Here is a 6,000-nt window from a genome sequence, read left to right as displayed (position 1 = left end):
GCTTTTCAGATTTTACTCATTCAGGGAAAGAGCTTACAACTTAAAAGCTTTTTTGTTGTCAAATTAAACATAGCTGTTTGTCATTATCATTCTCATTACGCATACAGGCAAGTAAAAAGATTAGTGATAATACGGCATTTTATTCTTATTTTGGTTGTGGGTATGCGTGAGTGTATGTGATCTCAACATGCTATCTTTTGTTTCTTTGAATGGGGGATGTAAATATCTCATTGTCTGCGTATTGGTATTAATGTCGGGGATGATATTAGGTATAGAAATTGTATGAGAAAGAGAGAGAGAGAGAGAGAGAGAGAGAGAGAGAGGGTGTGTGTGTGTGTGTGTTGTGAGTGCGTGTGTGTGAGAGAGAGAAAGATAAAGAGAGAGAAGGAGAGAAACTGAGCTGATTACTAGCGCTGCGTGGTATAAACATGGTTGTATTTGCTATTTTGTCAGTCTTTATATGTTTTGCATAAAAGCTCCGCACAGCATGGGGGTATATCTAGCAAGCTTACATTCATTGAGTCTTTGTCCTCTACTGCTTCCAACTTCTCCTCACCCAAGATTTTCTTTCGCTGTCATCTTTTCTGTCTCTTCTTCATCCCTCTAGCATCCCAATCTCTTTCTCTCTCTCTCTCTTTCCCTCCTATTTTGTTTATCAGTTTAGTTCTGTTTTGTTCTTCTTCTCACTTTCCTTCTTTTTGGATTTACCAGATTTTTTTTTTCAAGATTTTTTTCTCCCCTCCCATTCTCTCGTAGGTCTTTTCCCAAGATTTGCATTTCCAGTTCAAATTACGATTGGATCAAAAGATAAATCCGGGTGGATTTCGCTACCGCAGTCGCCGCTAATAAAATGTGGCAAACCGCAGGAGCAAAATGCACACGTTATCTATACACCCTTTCCAATTCCTTCACAGCCTGTTGGTTTCAGGAATTCTTCGGAGTTTGTTGCATAATCATCAAGTTATACATAACAGTCGAGGAAATTGTCATAATCGATGTAATTTTATGCAACATGTGGTCATAATGAAATCGTACAGACCGCCATTAATTTCAAAACAGTAAGCGCGAGAAGAGTGGTGTGTTTTTACTTAACGAGGGGTAAATGAATATGCCCGGGTGTGTAACAATTTGAAAGGAAAAAGGAATAAAATGAGAAAACAAGCAGAACAAACTTAAACTATAATCAGCTAACTATTAACTCTAATGGTAATTCAGATGTCTGATGTACATGTGCATTTTTTTTTACAGACAATGTTTCTCTGCATATTTCTGCATTCTTGTCCATCAAAATGGCGAATAGGTAGCGAGGCCCACCAAATTGCACGCGCACAACCAAGAACCATTGTGTTTCTGAGTGATGACCATATCGAGGTTTTCAGATTTGTTAAAATGTCTTCGGTAATGTGTTATGCTATATTCATTTATTTATTTATTTATTTATTTATTTATTTATTTATTTATTTATTTATTTATTCATTTATTTATTTCATGACTTATTCATTTATTTATCTATTAATTAATTAATTAATTTATTTATTCATTCATTTATTAATTCATATTTGACCATATAATTGGGAATCGTTATGCCAAAGTACACTGGATTACCTTTATCGTCTGTACCATCACGTAAGGGGGGGGGGGGGATGGTGTGGTGGCAACAGGTCAAACGCAGTAGATTAAACGCGTCATAGGATTACTCAACTAATGAATAAATATTTTTGAGGAACCAGAAATCGATTTTTAGCCGATTGAATCCACTCATCTACCTTCTGAATAATCCCTTCTTATATTTTGTCGCAAGTCATTTCTTGTTTGGCTTGGTTGTACACAAACTCTTAATAGCTAAGGTAGGATCAGAATGTACGTCCTTGACACATCTTTTGCAGCAAAATACATCTATGCCAGACATGCTGCGTGGTCCAGGCCAATACTTATATCGTATAATTATTGAGAAATTTATATACTACTAGTATAAGGGTGAATGCAAAAACATTATCATATTCGTTGTTCTTTATTCTTTGTTATAAAGATCATGGTTCACATTAACTTTCGTTATTGTTACTATTACAAAGAGGAAGAAATAATTATCTCCCAAAAGATAGAATGCTGTATAAGGTATCTTTGAAATACAAGAATAATTGCTGTGCAGGTTTGAATTCTGTAACCGGGAGTATGTTGAGATTTTGGTTGAGGCAGTCATTTGAAGTTTAAATATGGGGGAAAACAAATCCTCTAGACGTTTCTGTCCGACCCGGGGTCGGTCTCTTAACTTAATTGTAAACTATACTACAAGCAATTACCCATTTAAGAGTATTTGAAAGAACTGTGAATGCGTGAACTTATTGGGAGCTATTTACCTTCAAAAGATATGACGTTATCAGTGCAATTTGCTGTATTTTGGATACATAACAACTTACGTTTCTAAACTTTTAATCTCCTCCGATTACCTACAAGACAGTGTGACAACATTACATAAGATTTTTATTATTTCAAAAGTATGTACTAGTTTTACAGGAGCAACAGTTGGCTGATATTAAGTTATTTCTGAAATGCCTACTTGGTGAAGTGATTGACAATTCTTGAGATATCAATTTACTTTCATTAATTACATCTGGCATACATCATTCATAGCTAATCAAATCACATCACACGATAGTATAAAAGATGATTCTGTCATCCTACCAGTTGGCTTTAAAGACTGGAAGTAAACTTAATAATATGTTTTATATGCCATATTTTAAATGTGGTTTGTCTGACTCGTGTATTTTATTAGTTTCCAGTCCACTTGCAAGCTGCCCACGCTGTAATTGCCTGTGGCATACTTGTTTTTTGGCTCATGTGCGCAAGATCAAAAAATAAAAGATAATAACTATGTCTAATAGCAAACCAACAAAATTTAATGATCCTTTTATCTGAAACACATGACGGCAGTGTTTATCTCTGGCTACCGGATATACACTTTTTTTAATGGCGTTTTTCGTCATTAGATGGGTACGATTATAAAAATCTTTTAACTGTGTTTTAAATGTTCTTTTGAGTTATTTTGATTAAATTAATGGTTATTGACAAGCGCACCGATGTAATTGTACTCATTTCACTAATTAGAGGCAAAATGAGAGTCTTTGTTTGATCATGAAAAAAAAAATGAAATATGAGTTCCTGATTAGTAGGAAAACATTTCGCTCAGAGAAGGAAACGAGCATGAAATGGGTAATTGATTTAGCTGCCAATTACAAAATCGAATTACGTTTGTATTTTAAATCAATTTATGCATACATCATTAGAACAGAATCACAAAGTAGATCCGGTTTAACTGTGGACGGCGCAACAATTTTGATGCATCAGACACTTAGGTAACGAAGTAGTATTGACGACGAATTTATTGTAGAAAGTCTTTATCTGAGGAGGAACACATGGAAAGGAGGAGGAGGAGGAGGAGGAGTAGGAGAGAACCCCCCCCCCCCACAAATCTGCAATGCCTGGAAAGACAAATATATATTCAGGTTTCTGCAAGTGTCGGCAAAACGCAATGAATCAATATGGTTGGGGGATTCGATTGAAGGGAGGGAACGATTTGAGGCGTGGCGCCGGGGTCAGTATACCGATAATGGATTGTGTATCCCTGGGCTGGAATCACCAACCTGAACAGACAGAGGGGAAAAAAAGGGAAAGGGAGAGAGAGAGAGAGGAGGGAAATGCAGCGACAACTCGAAATTATCATGCGATTCAGAGAAGGCTGAAAAAGCAACACAAATTTTGTCTTAAACTGGCTGTAGTTGCATGTGGGAACATGGCACGCGGTAGGTAAATGAGAATGGGGGGTTGCCACTTTTACAGTAGAAATGCGACACTCAAGGCAATATTCCTCCGGCCTTCTGTAGCAGGGTAAAGACAAATCCGTGTTAGACTCTAGCTTTGTTCGCAACCTTTTCAGATACTTGAGCTGTTTTTCGCGAATCGGAGGAAAAACCATACCAAGCCAACGACTTATACAGGACTATGAAAACAGGGTGGAAGGGATTGTACATTTTGAGGGAGTACTCATTTGCATGGATTTTAGTCTGTCGCTCGATTCCAGGGGGAAATATCTTTTCAATGATTTGGTGCCCATTGATAGAATGTCCAATATTTGCTAAAGCAAGTAAAAGTGAATCATAATGCTTCACGCTGCCAATAAGCTTCCAAGAATTGAGGACTTTGATTTCCCATATTGCAGAGTTTCGCAATGAACTACAATATTGTTCCACTTTATTTTTACCAATTTGTCATTAAACATGAAGGCGATGAGGCGCGTGCACAATCATTATGCAGTTTCATTCAATGTCCCAGCGTAACAAGTCTCTTAAGCACCGAAAGGTTTGGAATCTTAAATCATTCATTCATTCATTCATTCATTCATTCATTCATTCATTAATTCATTCATTCATTCAACCTTTAAATATTTGATCCCCACTATAATTTAACATGTTAGCTATCACAGAATAGTCATTTTTAAAAAAAAATCAATATTAAATAAAGGCCGATTCAAAATCCGAGAACAGTGCTGAAGGTCTGTGCCCTGGGAAATATGTTGCTCTCTCTAATTCTTTATTTTTAACATCCTGGTTTCATCAAGTATTTGATTTTCTGAATGAATTTAGTTTAAAGGTATTATTTACCATTTGCAGATGAAACAAATACCCAGCTTCAGTTCTTCAAAAAGTTCTAAAACAGCCAATGTAAAAGAATAGTAATCAGTATAATCAATGTTAAGTATTGTCAAATATACAAATGTGAACAATAGTTATGATACAATATTGTTTCTAGAATAGACCGTCTACAGTTATGTTTACTGAGAAAATAGTGATATTTCCTTATATTTGAGGTTTATTACGAAGAGTTTATATGGGAGGATGTTTTTGCGGTACAACTGACCTGCACATATGCATCAACATGATACATTTTCCAAATATGATAATTCGAAATTTCTTAAAATCAGTGTTCCCAATCGTAAACAGCATTTTTTTAACAGTGTTATGCCTTGGTGTATGGTAGAATTTCTTTAGATAGCACAGCGTGTAGTAGAAATTTCTTTGAACGGAGGCCGCCGTTCACACGTATACACGCGCGGAGTTAGAATAGGGGGAGGGGGAGGGGAGGGGGAGGGGAGGGGGAGGGGAGGACGGGGTCGCCGAATTTTCTTCATCAGAGAGCCGATACCTGAAGGTGGCAAAGCTACCCATTCATTAGAAGTGAAATGTTTTGCTTGCTCTCGGGCTATTACCGCGTCAGCTCGCATTTCACCGCCTGGTTTAAAGGGGAGAAGAGCCGTATGTAGCATGCATTATGACTGCTCGTCATTGCGAATATCCAAGCGGTAGACCATGAAAATTCCATTGTACCTGTGTTGCCAGTATCGCGCAGTAAGCTTATTACACAACTTCAATAACATTCTCACAACCCGCTCGTTTCTCCGAGCGACAGGTATAACAAAAGCAACAATGGTAACAACAACAACACTACCAACAACTGCACAAAAAAAAAAATCAGGTTCGGTCAAAATACCTACGTGCGAGGTGTGAAACAAGAAAACAGACAAATTTTGTCCACTTGAATACAAGTAGAGTTTTACTAACAATCAACAGGGAAAACGTTGCAAATAGATTATCAAGCTGTCTGTGTGTCTGTCTGTGTGTATGTATGTCTCTATCTCTCTCTCTCTTTCTGTTATCTACAAATATTCACATATTGGAGAGAAAATTGTGATTGATTGTATGCTTAATATCACTCAGCTTTTATGAATTGATCTACTCTATTCTGCAATAACAGTGTCTTTAAAAATAAGCAAAAAAAGAGTGACCTTTAAAGGGAAACAGTCAAAATATAAGTGATCATTCTTGAGACCATGACCCTGTATGCACTTTGATGAGTATCTATTTCTTTCTCCCAGAAATATATATTTTTTTTAATTTTCTTGACTACACATAAACCAGTAAAATGATATGGAATTGTATAATTGTT

This window comes from Diadema setosum, chromosome 22 (genome assembly GCF_964275005.1).
Source record: "Diadema setosum chromosome 22, eeDiaSeto1, whole genome shotgun sequence".
NCBI classification, from domain to species: Eukaryota; Metazoa; Echinodermata; class Echinoidea; order Diadematoida; family Diadematidae; genus Diadema; species Diadema setosum.
Note: the sequence above shows the minus strand (reverse complement) of the source record.